Source organism: Theropithecus gelada, chromosome 3, assembly GCF_003255815.1.
Source record: "Theropithecus gelada isolate Dixy chromosome 3, Tgel_1.0, whole genome shotgun sequence".
Taxonomy (NCBI): Eukaryota; Metazoa; Chordata; class Mammalia; order Primates; family Cercopithecidae; genus Theropithecus; species Theropithecus gelada.
In genome coordinates, this window is record NC_037670.1 from 95,472,744 (window position 1) to 95,488,017 (window position 15,274).

Genomic DNA, 15,274 nt, shown 5'->3' on the forward strand with positions numbered 1-15,274 from the left:
ATTTAATATTGCTTCCTCTTTTGAAAGATAGGTATTCATGATATGAAAAGCCACCATCAAAATTGTCTCATGGCATTCTCTTGTCATTAATTTTGCTCAGCTAATATAGTCTAAACACAGTTTGTGAAGTATTAGTTCTCCTTGGCAAATAATGCAGAAGAAACAATTGCATATTCAGTTGGTATCTAGATTTTATAAATCTCCAGTTCTAAGAATGTCTGTGAGTTTTATGATACCTTTCCTATAAATGAATAGTTTTCACTTCAATTTACATTTTACTAGTATTTTTACTTTTTTTGCAGTGGTCATAATTAGAAGCACTATGGCTAATTCTGTAAGTGGAAGTGGAATGACACAATGCCATGTCTGGCAAGATTTGAGCAGATTTGGAAAAATGTTCCTCTGTCCTTTGATCTTACACTTTCTAAAGGAATAAAATAATTCTCCTCCCCCTTTTCAATGAATTTCTTTTTAGAAATATGTGTTGTTGTATCTATGGAGTCAAGAGACTTTTTCACCTTTAAACTAGCCCACATATTCAGCCCCTATTAAGGCACCAGTGTGCTTCACATCAGTTATTTCCTGACTTGATTCGTTGCCCTCCTGTTTCAGCCTGGCTTTTGGATCTTGTCTCCATTTCTGTCTATGGCTTCTTCTTTGGCTTTTTGATTTGTAATCAGTCTTTTATTCTGCTTCTCCTAAAAGGGCTCATTCCACTGATATTTTTTTCCTTGAGACTTTCTTAGGAGGTGTGTGTGTGTGCGCGCGTGTGTGTGTGTCTGTGTGTCTGTGTGTCTGTGTCTCCTAAGAAAGTTCCCTAAAATATTTATGTGTATATATACTTTAGTTTTCATCCCTCAGGACTTAAATTCACTTGAACCTTGACTACGAAAACACCCTTCAGTTTTTCCTCAACAGGTGAACTCAGAAAACAGGAGAATTACACTAAGTACTCATTACTTTGCTAGATAATTTTATATATTGGACAGAATAAACTACATCAAAATTTCCAGTGCTCTGTGCATGAAAGCTTATTCATTTACTTCCACATGTATAAAATTACATCATATGATGGAATAAAGTTTTCATCTGTCATTTGTTTTTATTTATTTTTGAGACAGGGTCTTGCTCCGTCACCTGGGTTGGAGTGCAGTGGCACAGCTACAGCTCACTGTGGTCTCAACCTCATGAGCTCTGTCACTGAGAAAACTTGGAAGTGACCAAATAAATAATATAAAATAATATGAAAGTAATTTTTAATATGTTTAACCTCAACAGTACAATATTGAAGTATATAAATTCAAGTTAACTATATAAATTTAGTTCAGTTCAATGCACATTGGTTAAGCACTTAAGATTTCACCAGCCTATTCTTCAATTACATGAGAAACGTGGCTTATTAAATGTCATAAACAATACAAGATATAAGTTATTGTGAAGAACATATGGCACAAACAAGTACTTCACAAGATGGATCTTATAGAATGGGTACAATTTAAGTAAGTGATGAGTAGGTTTTATAATTAAACATGATAAAGTGAGAAGTATGAGTCTGACATTGAGGAAATGAAGAAAATTAGTCTGATTGAAGTGGAAGGTATGTGTTAGGGAATGGGGAAAATACAACTAGATAAGCAAAGTTAGGTTAGTTGATGGGGTATCTTAGGATTGATACTTAAAATTGATTTGATGAACAAGGAGAAATTATGGGTTCTTGAGAAGGAAACTTGTGTGTATTTAGAAAAGAGTATTCAGAACAGTTTGTGAGTAGTATTTAAGATGGGATGGGGAAATTGGAGGTAAATCTAAAAATCAGGGACTATTTCATTAAGGTTAGAATTAATAAAGAAATGATAGGTGGAGAATGCGCAACATAGTGAGACTCTATCTCTATGAAAAATAAACAAATAGCTGGGTTTGGTGGCGCGTTCCTGTAGTCCCAGCTACTTGGGAAACTGAGGTGGAAGGATCACTTTATTTTGTGTTTTCTGCTGACCATATACAGAAAAACATTTAAAAATGATTTGGTTTTCTGTTCTTGTGATAGTTTGCTGAGAATGATGGTTTCCATGGTCTCACTCATAGGTGGGAATTGAACAATGAGAACACTTGGACACAGGAAGGGGAACATCACACACCGGGGCCTGTTGTGGGGTTGGGTGAGAGGGGAGGGATAGCATTAGGAGATATACCTAATGTAAATGATGAGGTAATGGGTGCAGCACACCAACATGGCACATGTATACATATGTAACAAACCTGCACGTTGTGCACATGTACCTTAGAACATAAAGTATAATTTTAAAAAAAAAGTATTTGGGATGTCAAATCCTCTTGAATTTTAATTACACATAAAACAAAAGTAGAATGAAAGCTCTATGAAGAAAACATTCTTAGATATGTACATTAATATTAAAAATATGAACTATGCAAATAAAATATATTTGTTTCTTTTTTTCCCTTCTTTTCCCAGTGTTGTGAACTACATGTCATGGGATAACCAAAATTAAACCTGAAATCTCAGAAGAAACAAATTATTTGAAGAAATTGGATGTGATTTTTTACAATTTTTCATTCAACTAAAACTTTATGAACTGTTTTGTGGTTTTGGTCTTCTCTAAATTTTAATCTTTGGCATTTACTTCCAAAGTATCCCCCACTAAACTTCATAACATTTATTGTGTCTCTTCATCATTAAACTTTGATGAATTTACAGAGTGTCTTTTAAAATTATGTTCTTGAGAAAGCTTAAGTTCCCAAAAAATCCCACCACCTCAGGAACAGAATTTTCTAAAATTGTTGTACCTACCTAACTTACCTATTTTTGTCTAGAGTCAACTTGTCCTCAAAACAAAATTAATATTGTATTCCCCTTTGGACAAGGACACATTAAACATTTAGTGCAGCATGCACATTTTTCAGGGATGTAGAATCATAAACAGTTATTTATATACACTTCTTATGACATAGAGTGACTTTTACAATGTGCTGTGCTATTTAAAGGTATATGTTCACCACTACATATTGTACCTGTGAAAACATTATAGGTTAGCTTTGCTAATTTAAAATATTTTTGCTACAGCCAGTAGCTCTATTAATGATGATATGAAACTCTTGACATCTTTGTTATTGTGATTACATTGTATTTTTTCATATCTATTATGTGATATAGCAACCAACATATTAGTCATAATAATAAGTTGGTAAGGAGTTCACACAGTTATTGGATGGAGTGCTGTGTCCATCCCTAGGTGTTTGTTATTGTAGTGATACTTATAAGAAGCACATCTTGGTGTACCTACATTAGCGCAAATTTCACTTGTCAGGAAAATGTGGATAAAGTGGTCCTTTTGATTCATTAGCCCTATACGAAGTATTTTGAAAACAATATTTTAACAGACTTGTATCCTCTTTCCATATCTCATATAAACTGTAATTATTTTTGTTTCCCCCAAATGAATGAAAGCCATCTTTACCATTCAATCCTTTAAAAAAATAATAAGAATTAGTATTTATCGAATACAGGTCCTGTGCACTTTACATACTTTCTTTAATTTAGTCTTACAGCAATGCTATGTAAAAAAGTACTTTTTTAAAAACTGAAATAAAATTTACGTAGCATAACATTTATCACTTTAGTGTTCAGTCCAGTGGTTTTTAGTATATTCACAAGATTATGAAGCTATCAGTACTAATTCCAGAATATTTTCATCATCCCAAAAAGTTGCTCCATACTCATTAGCAGTCACTACCCATTCCTCCTTCTGCCAGCTATTAGAAAATGTTGATCTATTTTCTGCTTCTATGGATTTGTATATTCTGGAAATTTCATATAAATAGGCTCATACAAGGCTGGATGGGGTGGCTCATGCCTGTAATCCCAGCACTTTGGGAGGCCAAGGTGGGCAGATCTGAGGTCAGGAAGAAACCCTGCCTCTACTAAAAATACAAACATTAGCAGGGCATGGTGGCGGGCACCTGTAATCCCAGCTACTCGGGAGGCTGAAGCAGGGGAATCGCTTGAACCTGGGAGGCAGAGGTTGCAGTGAGCCAAGATTGCACCACTGCACTCCAGCCTGGGTGGCAAAGGGAGACTCCATCTCAAAAAAAAGGCAGGGGTGGGAGGCTTACACAATATATGGTCTTTTTGATTAGCTTCATTCACTTACCATAATGTTTTTGGTTCATCTATGTTATAGCATTTTTAATGCCTGAATAATATTTCATTGTGCAGATATACCACATTTGTCTATTCCTTTCATCAGTTAATGGGCAATTGGGTTGTTTCTATTTTGGGCTATTTTGAATAATGCTGCTATGAATATTTGTATACAAGTTTTTATGAGAACATATGTTTTCATTTCTCTTAAGTGTATATCTAGAAAAATTACTGTATTATATGATAACTATATGTTTAACTTTTTGAAGAACTGCCGCACTGTTTTCCAAGTGGCTGTACCTTTTTATGTTCCCATCAGCAACATATGAAAGTCCAAATTTTTCTACATCTTTGCCAGGATTTGTTATTGTTATTCTTTTTATTGTATTGTCTTTTAAGAGTTTTGTCAAAGTTCTGGTTATTACATTTAGATATTTCATCCACTTTGTGTTAATTTTTGTAAATTTTGTGAGGTAAGGGTACAACTTCATTATTTTTCATCTGGATATCCAGTTGTCCCAGCACTTTTGCTGAAAAGACTGTTGTTTCTCCCATTGAATTACGTTGGTACCCCTCTCCAATATTAATCATTGCCATCTTGTTCTTGAACAGACTGTCATGGGTTTTCTCATACCTCTTCCAAGTATTTTCTTTTTTTTTTTCTTTTTAATTATTATGACTTTTCTGAAATCTCATTTTTTACACAAATATTCTTTTACCAAGCAAGCAAGTTAGAAAATATCATCTTATTCATAGCCCCATATAATAGTTTCCCCTCTATATATGTGTCAGTTGGTCAAACATTTGAAGAGTTAAAGTCAAACTTCTAGAAAACAATGTAAAATGTATACATAAAAATCTAAAAGCTATCCATATTTTGTGGAGCATTTATGTAATATTACTTAAATGATATTTATGTATACAGAAAATGGCCATATCAAAGATATGTTATATTGAGGTTTTCTGTCCTATAAAGATGCTCAACATCAAAGGCAGATAAAGCTTGAATACTATTCACTATACAAACACTTACTGAATACCCTGCCATATGTTCTAGGCAATGCACTATTATCACTGGTGCTAGAGAAACATAACATAGCTCCTCTCCCCAAGAGATTTATCTGGGAATGGAGAAAGATCAGTAAACAAATGATTACATTTAAGCCCTGTGGTAAGGGCATAAGTGTTATAGGAAAACAGGGAGGCACATTCACTAATTTTGCCTCAGTGAATTACTTAGAAGGTGACACTCATTTGAATAGGTTATGAAAATAAAATAATTATCCTAAGAAGACAAGAGGGACAAATGAATTTCCAGCCTACAGGATGACAAAGACTATGGACTTGGTTATTGAGGCCACTGGTAATTGTAGAGGATTTTTAAGTAGTAGGTGATCCTGTGCTTACCATAGTGTAAATGTTATTGCAATGACCTGCTTCCAACCATGAACCATTAAAAGAAGTACATAGTGATAAAAACTTGGACCCTAGAGACAGACAAAATCAATTCAAATTTGGTCTTCCCAACTAAATTATTACGTAATTTTAAGCAGGTTATATAATTTCTCTAAACCTCAGTTTCCTTATCTGTAAATCTCACAGATTTGTTGGGAGAATTAAATGGGATGCGATTTTTAAGGTAAAATCTGTAGCACAATTCCTAGAGCATACTATGTGCTCAGTAAAGGATAAAAACATCTTTGAGGCAGACTGCTTTGTCTTTCCAGTGCCAAATCCAATGAATTGGCCTCCAGTCATTATTTTGGAATGACGTAATGAGGTTAAGGGGTCAGTCCAGTAGCATTAAGAAATACAGATCTAGAGCTTAAGAGCGATTCTGAGTGTGGTAGCTGTTGTCCATAATCAGGATATCATCTAAATGGGAAATGAAGCTCTCACAGTTGTAGAGATTGAACACATAGCAAATAATAAAAGAAAAATATTGTTGAAGAGGGAATATTGAACAGAAAGCAACTTTTAATGGAGCAGTCTTTCATGGGTTTTTTGATGCACATACCTTTGTAAAAAATATTAAAACTATACTATTCCCAAGGAAAATATACATATATTTTACATGTTTTATATGTAGTGTTAAGGGTTCATGGACACCATAAACTCATCCTAAGAATCTCTGATTTAAGAAATGAGAAAATAATGAATTAAAAAAAAAAAAAAAAAAAAAACGAGCCTTGGAAGGAGAAGGAAAAAAAGTCTATACTGCAACATATATAAACTTAGGTTATTTCTGTGGTGAATGTTTAAGAACCTAGGATCATTGCTGGTGATGTCGAATAGGAAATCAAGGACAATAATTGTTCATAGTTTGGATGGAGATTCTTATTTATCCATAAATCTGAGTTCAAACTAAATATCTGGCAGCCTTACATCGGGCAAGGAAAATCCTCTTGCAGTGTTGACAATTTTATGGTCAAATATTTCATGGATTTCCTCCAAGTATACCAGTCAAATACTGAGAGTAGACATTAGACAAAGCATATTGTTATTCATATTGTCTTTCAAATACATGTTTCTCATCACCATTGAAATGGCAATTCCAAAGAATACTCAGGGAATGATTTTTTTCTAATTCTCAGAAGTTTGTAAGAAAATCCTATAATTAGTTATAGCATTATATATAGTGGTAGAAAAATCTTCCTGAAATGTACAAATTTCTTTCTTTCTGATTTAAAAATGTTTTCTATATTTTATAACCTCAATGTTTTTGCTTCTTTTTAAAAGACATACAAAGAAAGGATATAGAGCTTTAGAGTTATATTTCTATCTAGTTCCTATTGATGCAGTAAGGTTATTCTTATTGACTTATTGGATTATTCTTATCTCTTTGAGCCAGAATGGTTTGGAATTAACCAGTTCAATCTTTTAAGGGAAGTACCAAATTACTCATCTTACTTTAACTAATAGTAAAGTCATCATGGGGACTAAAGGTGAATCTGATATTTGTTCTACACTTTATAAACATCTAAAACTAATTAGTCTAGGGAGATTAATTGGGGTGAGGAATAGGCTAGAGGCAGGTTTGTGTGTGTGTTCTTGTATATTTCAATAATTGTACAATCACCTATTATGAACCTATTGTGTCCTGGGAAATATGTTAGATATTAAGAAAACAAAGATGAATTAGATACTTCCCTTTTCTACAAAAACTCAATCTAGTTGAGGAGTCAGCATACAGATAATTGCAATGCACAGAGGATAAAGGGTTTAGCTTCCTTGGAGTTTGGGGGATTCGATGATGTCTTGGAAATGTCAAAGAAAAAGTGACACCTGAGAGAAAATTTGAAAGATGAAATGTAAATATACCTGAAAAATATGAATGGGGAAGATAATTCAGGTAAAAGCAATAGCATGTTCAAAGGCGTGATGGCATAATTCCACATGGTATGTTCTTTGAATGACAAGTATTGTTATGGTATAAAAAGTGGAAGAGAAGATAAACGGGTGCCAAGTATGCTGCCTTTCATGAACAAATTCCTGTGAGTGTGTAGGTAGCCACTTGAAAGCCATGGTTGAATCATGAGATTTCTGAAGCTATATCCTTATTCCATGTGAAAGCTTGGTTGTGATTAATTTGTGGTATCTGTCTTAAGCTTGTGGTTGAGAAGAAGCAGAAATTATTTTTTATCATCTTTATTGTAGGGGATTCATTGGCAGTTGAAAATGAAAAAATAGGCTGGAAGCAAACTGTGGGAAGACATCTTAGTGTCTGTGAGGTCCATGGATTTTCATTGAGTAGTTTTCAATGAGTGTTTTGTTATACAAACGATATTTGGTAAAATAACTCATAAAAATGTGGAAATGAAGGGGAAAAGGTAAAACCAGTAGGGAGGTTATTATAATACAAAAATAAAGGTCTGAACTAAAGGAGTACAGATGAAGAAGGAGAGAATAGGATTGATTTGGCAAGTATTTTGTGCGTAAAATAAATAGTCTTTGATACTCAACTGATATGGAAGGTAAAGTTTTCTAAGATACCTCCCATGTTTCCTTGTCAATGATTGGGCAGATAATGATGCCATTAAGAGAGAGGGAATTCAGAAGTATATGTATATATATGGGGGAGTGAGTTTGGTTTTGGACATACTGAGTACAAATTGTCTGCTGAACCTGACAATAAAGGTATCCAAGAGGTATTTAGAAAATGACTCTAAAGGCTAAGGAGAGAAAGAAAAGCCAGAGATATACTTGGAGTGATCAACATATCACTGGTAATTAATTGTAATTTGCACAGCAGATGCACTAAAGAGGCCAACGGGTCATCCAGACAAGTATTTACCTCATGAGAGTCAACTGTGCGCATCTCTTCCCAACATTGTGATTGGTTATGTCATGTTGATAACTTGAAATTGGACATAGTATGTACATTTACACCCCTGAAGTCTCAGGTACTACAAACTAAACCTTCCCATCTCTCATTCTCCAGCACTGTTAAGCATTTACCAACTAGTCTAATATGGAAAACAGGTGAACATGGAACTGGTTTGTTTGACTCAGGGATGAGAGATACCCAGGTCCTGATCACTTGTCTTTAACTTTCCTTAGGGAGCACTAATTTGGGAGTCATTGTTCTAAACAAAGTGAAGTATAACTGTCCTGTTTCTCTTTTACCCTTGTGAACGAGGAAACTCAGGGTTAAAGTCTATGTCTTCTTATATATTTCTGTGTCGTAGGATCTTTTAATAAAGATTTTCTCCTTTTACTTTTGTATATCATTAGCCCATCTGTGCTTACAGTGCAAACTGCCTCAAATCTGTTAAGTTGATTACATGTACATTAATAACTCAGCCTCTCAATTTGATGAAAATAGACTTTCCTTTACCATTTACCCAACAATTTAAGGCTTTCCCCAGTCCTCTGCTGCAGCTTTCCATTAAGTACATGCTCAGCAGGAACTAGGGAATGATGTAGGGCAAACAAACCTCTCTACATCTTTAATGGTCACAGGTGGATTCTGGCATCAGAAATGAAAATATAATGGATGTAATAAATGAAATAGATGATAATAATAAATAATAGATCAAATAAATGAGAATATAACGTATAATTAAAATGCAAAATTATTTGTAGTTTCTGAATTTGTGGAATAAATTTATGGATTCTGAATTTGTGGAATAAAATGAATATCTAGGGAATTGTGTGCCTTTTAAAAAAATACATTATGAGAAAAATATTTGCACATTCCAGTTTATACCCAAAACCAACAGATGACACATATAATCCAAAGTTAATGAAACTGATGACAGATACATCTATTTAAGACTATGGATTGTGGCTCCCAGACAGCTGGAGAATGCTTTACTGGAACAGTTGCTAAATACAGTACTGTATTTAGCATATTATATGTCCCATATTGACATTACAACAATTGGCAAAACTATGTACATCATGAAGCATGAGCTAAGAAAACCAACCATGGCAATTTCCCAAAGCTAGATTTGTAAAGGGCACGTAAGTGATGTTTGATAAAATAAATACTAACCTGCAAAGTCAACTGTGTGACAATAAACCTTGGAACTTTCCAATTCTCTTTAAATTGATATATACATTCACAACAGGCACTGATCTGTAAAGTGAAAAAATATATATATAAAAAGTTAATCTCTTCAGCCTTAAGAATATTCAACTCTACAATTTTTTGTTAAAAACCAAACATTTGCTAGACACCATATTAAGGTTCAAGGTTTATAAGGGAAACAATACATCAAGATAATATATATACCTTCCATGAGAAGAAGAATAAAAAAGCAAGAATGCCAGAATTTAATTTAGCATTATTATTCATTCTATACCTATTGTGATGCTCTTAGGACATATCTAAAGACCAGTGGTCTCTCTCTTACCTTTAACTCTTCTCTCTAAATGCTATGGTTATTCAAGCCTTTGTTAAAGGACAGGTGCTAAATTCTGCCTATTTTAGGAAGTAGTAGACTAGTCCAGGTGTGCTTGAAGCACCATTTATTATTTCCTGGCTTTCTGCTTCTGGGATATGGCAAACACTAAAATATTGTTAACCAATCAAAATTCAAGGACTAAAATTCATGACCCTCAAGTATCCCAAATTAGATTTATCATGATTCTTGATTCATCATACATTTCATCATTGGTTCATGAGACTCACTGGAAGTTCTTCCTCAGATGAAACCCTACAGTCCCCAGCAAATTAGGGAGACTGATCACCCTGAGTCATATCCTCAAATCCTTCATTTTTAAAAATTTAAGCTTAGAGGCCAGGCGCGGTGGCTCACGCCTGTAATTCCAGCACTTGGGAGGCCGAGATGGGGGATCACCTGAGGTTGGGAGTTCAAGACCAGCCTGACCAACAGAAGAAACCCCATCTCTACTAAAAATACAAAATTAGCCAGGCATGCTGGCGTATGCCTGTAATTTCAGCTACTCAGGAGGCTGACTCAGAAGACTCACTTGAACCCAGGAGGCAGAGGTTGTGGTAAGCCCAGGTCACACCATTGCACTCCAGCCTGGGCAACAAGAGCAAAACTCTGTCTCAAAAAAAAAAAAAAAAAAAATTATGCTTAGAGTCTATAGCTTAATTTCATCCCTAATATTACCATTTCATCCCTAATATTACTGGGTTCTCAATACATGTCACATTCTCTTCTTTTCTTTGTCTTTTTTGTTTCCTTATTCTGGAGAATGAGATCTTGCTATATTGTCCAGGCAAGTCTCAAACTCCTGGGCTCCAGCTATCTTCCTACCTCTCCCTCCCTAAGAGCTAGGATTACAGGCACGAGGCACCACACCTGGCACATGTCACATTCTCTTCTAACACTTCAGGTAGATACTATTGTTAACCCCACTTTACTAAATAAAGAAACTGAGCACTGAGATTCTAAGTAACTAGCCACAGGTTTCACAGTTAGGGTAGATTCCAGAGTCCACATTTTAAAGCACTTTGACTGGGGCCTGGAAACAAATAAAACATCAGTGTATTCATTAATGTGTCTGCTTGTTTTCACTGGCAAAACAAGCGTGTATGTTGTGGCTGGCATTGTTAGATTGAAATAGAGTAGTATATTTCTAATGTTAACAGAGTTTTAGTGTAGCTATCATTTTAAATAATATGACCATGTTTAAACTGTCATTAATTGAATAATGTAGCCCATTGCAAAACTGTAACAAATAGTATGATTTTTTCAGCTACCTTATAGAGCAAAGAAGTAGAAGCTTTTTGGAAACACATATTCTAGGCTTTAAGATTAATGTTTATAATTTTTGGATTGGGGCTTTAGAAGAAAGTATAATATTTTCATGATATTAGGACTAGTTCTAATTTTATAGTTTGCATCTCGTTTGCCTTTGCCCTGCTAAAGATCATTATCTTTTTTTTCTTTAAATGTACTTACATCTATGTTGAGACCATTTGTCATCCTATACTTCTTCCTGTGATGGTTTATTTAATGCCCCTCTGTTTCAGTAGACTGTATGCTCCTCAGGGAAAGGATCCTATTTGTTGTGCTCAGCATTTTATTATCAGTGCCTGACACAGGGTCTGGTATATAGTGGGCACCCAATAAATATTTGTTAAATAAAATAATGCCTGAGGAACTGAATTAATGGACAAACATATAGAAGTTTTAAAAGCATTGAGTCAGAAGTGAAAACATATAGCTGCCAGGAATTTAAAAAACAGAATTTAAAGTTTTAGAAGTATAAATTAATGCAATAAAATGATTTGGAATGTAAAATTAATGTTATTTTATTATTGCAGTTAACATTTATTGGGTACTTACTATGTGACAAATTCTGCGTTAAATGCATTTAAAAAATTTTAATCCTAATAAAAATAATCTATGAAGCAGCTGCTATTATTGGCCACAATTTTAGGTATGAGGAAATGAGCCTTTGAGAGATTAAGCAACTTTATTATGATCTTACTGCCAACAAGTAGTGGAACTGAAATAGTAATGCTAATACCACGTGCTTCTACAGAACTCTGTACTTCCCTCATTATACTCCTCAAACTTCTTCGTAATTGTTTGTCCAGTATCTGTCCTCCCCACTCTATGAAGGCACAGTCTGGGTCTATTAGATTTAACATTTTATTCTCAGAACCAAACAAAATACCTGGTATCCAATGGTAGTAGCTCAAGAATATTTGTCAAACAATATTTGCCAAATGAAGACAGAGAATAAATAAGCTTATGAAACAACAGGACTTAAAAATTATGTAGAAAAATGAAGGATTGCTAACATTCTTCAAGGGTTACAACATAGATGCCTATTCCCTGAGATGATTACCCACAGTTGGCTTTTAAAGAGACTGCAGCTAGAAAGCACACAGAATGATACATGTCTTTGGCACAGAAGCCAGCCTCTCCAAGTACAGCAGCCAAGGGCTCTATCTTGTTGGAAGCTGTGCTGCATGAAGGGAAGTAACTCTTTGGCAAAATCTAGAAATGACAACTAGAGATTTTGAATTAATACTTCATAAGAGTGAGGATGACATTGGCACGAGGACATTATTAAATAAACTGTCACTGCAGTGGGACGTTTCTCTCCACCTTCTTTATTCCCTGTGGAACTGCTCTCAACCCAAATAAGAATGAACAAAAGACATAGTGCAGCTGCTATAGGCTGTACTGATACCACCCTTTTGTAACAGAGCACAGCCTTGGGCACATGATGCTTAATTTAGAGAGAATTCAAGTTAGAAGCAGATGAAAACTAACAGTTATATCAGATGGAACTGCTTAATATATTCAGGAACACTTAATATACTTAATCAAGTGAAAGTTGGCACTGCAAGTTTTTTGTACAGATCACTTATGAGTAGGTTTATCTGGAGGAAGACAAACCAGGACATGATGGTGAGTGGATAGATGGATGGATGGATGGATGGATGGGTGGGTGAATGGATGCAGGTAATGACAACAGATATAGAAATGAAGGCATTTACCAAGAAAACAAAGAATAAATAATACAGTTTATTCTTGAATACTCCTTTCTTCAAATCATTTTAAAGTAGGAGTAAAGATGACTATATGTTTGACGTATAAAAAAAGAGAAATTTCTAGTGTTAGTTTTTTAAAATGGTATATTGGAGAGGAGCACAATTTAGTCAGTATGACCATGACTTTGGCTTTAGACATAAGTTAGCATATGGCAAAGATCTAAGAGAATGGTGGAGTTATAAGATTAGAATGTTCATAAGCGATCAGGAATAAAGACCAAGATTTGGGGATCATTAACATTGACATGGTCATTGAAGCCATCAGCATAGATAAATTTGCCAAGAGAAGAGAGCAATAAGACCAGTAAGCTTTAGAAATACCCACAGAAAAGAGACAAGAGGATAAGTTATAATTAGAGGAGTGGTCAGTGTTGGTTGGAAAGTTTGTTGTTCAGGATGATAAAAGCCAAATTGTGGAAGAGTTTCAAGAAGGGCATTAGTTAAACTTATGTAATATGACCAAGGAATCAAGAGGGAGAATATTAAGAAAAGACATTTGAATTTGTCTAAAAGGAAAGTCCCTGACATGCAGAATATTGGCATATGGAAAGCAGCCAAAAAGCAGATTAAACAGTGAGAAAGTTAAAGGAGGTGGTAAGCATACACCACTTATTTTAAGGACTTTGGGTATAAAAGGAAGGAAAGAAGTATAATGGTGGGAAATGTTAGGGGCATTAGGTTAACAAAATAAAAGGATATTGATATAATAAAGAAGAATCTAATCTTCTTGAGTTCTAACCTACTCCCTCATAGTAAATTAGTAGCCGTGGGAGGCTCAGAAACTCTGTGAGGGCACTAGAGTATTGTTCCCTGCATTGTAGTTGTGATGCCTCACAAAGCATAGAGGCTGTTAATCATAACTTTAGGAAAACCACTTCCTGTCACATTGGAGAGACTCTCTAGGAAATAAAGTTACCATTATATGAGACAGAAGTGGCAGTGTCTGCTTTTCTAGAAGGAATACATATTTAAAGATAACTGTCAAATCAGTTTGCAGAAAGTTAATCTGCTCTTATCAGATTTTAAGACACTGGGCCATTCCTGTTCATCTTTATGCCTCGATTTCTTCATTTGAAAAATGAGTTTAGAGTTTATGTTAGTCTATTCTATGTTGCTATAAAGGAGTACCTGAGGCTAATGTATAAAGAAAAGAGGATTATTTTCCTTATAGTTCTACCTACTGTATTAGAAGCATGGCACCAGCATCTGCATCTGGTACAGGCCTCAGATTACCTCCACTCATTGTGGAAGGTGAAGGGGATTCTGAGCGCAAGAAATCACATGGTGAGAGAGGAAACAAGAGAAGAAGGGAGGTACCATGCTCTTTTGAACAAGCAACTCTCCAAGAACTAAGACGTGAGAACTAAGAACTAAGAACTCTCTAAGAACTAAGAAAGTGAGAATTTATTCACCCCTGAGGGACGGCATTGATCTATTCATGACCCAAACACCTCCTACCAGGCCCCACCTCCCAACACCACCACACTGGAGATCAAATTTCAACAAGAGATTTTGGGGAGACAAACAAACCATATCCAAACTACAGCAGAATTGATAACCCATAAGGAAACTTTTAGCTTTCAAAATCTGTGTTCTCTGATTCTTTCCTTCTCAGATGCTACTACCTGTAAAGAAAGAAAGGGTAACTATAATATAAAATGCAATTATACAATTAAGAATGAACAAAGGCAACTTCTTTCTTCTTTTTATCTTCTTTTTTCTCTCCATTTTCCTTCATTTTTTTACCCTTTAGTTTAAAACTAATGCATCTTGAAAACTTTTTCATGGATCTTATGAATTATGAATGCTAATACTTCATGGATCTTATGAATGCTAAAGGTGTGAAAATTTCTACAAAATAGTCATTGACTTTTTCTATACTTTACCTATTATGTAGCTCCCAGGATCCTTGTAAATAGTATTATTATTAGAAATAGCATAAGAAAAGTAGTAATAATAAGACCTATCATAATAGTGCTAATTCCTTTGACCTAATTACTTTTTGAAAACAGAATGCATATTATTGAGATGGATTCTTTCATCTGTAGGCTTCTTTAAAATTCATTTGTGAGGGTGTGAGAATTCTGTCCTCCATAGCCCTGTGTCGTGTAAACCTTTAATGATGCATG

At 34.7% G+C, this 15,274-nt stretch overlaps 1 long non-coding RNA gene across 2 annotated transcripts in view; it reads left to right on the top strand.

Annotated features, from left to right (window-relative positions):
- LOC112621225 overlaps window positions 1–15,274 on the top strand; it is a 39,976-nt gene that overhangs the window by 10,774 nt on the left and 13,928 nt on the right. The window contains exon 2 of one of the 2 annotated variants that reach the window (XR_003118687.1): window positions 2,474–2,715. The exons of the other annotated variant lie outside the window; for it this stretch is intronic. This is a non-coding gene — a long non-coding RNA (uncharacterized LOC112621225). Of the gene's footprint in view, window positions 1–2,473; window positions 2,716–15,274 lie in introns of those variants that run through there. 2 annotated transcript variants of the gene reach the window in all.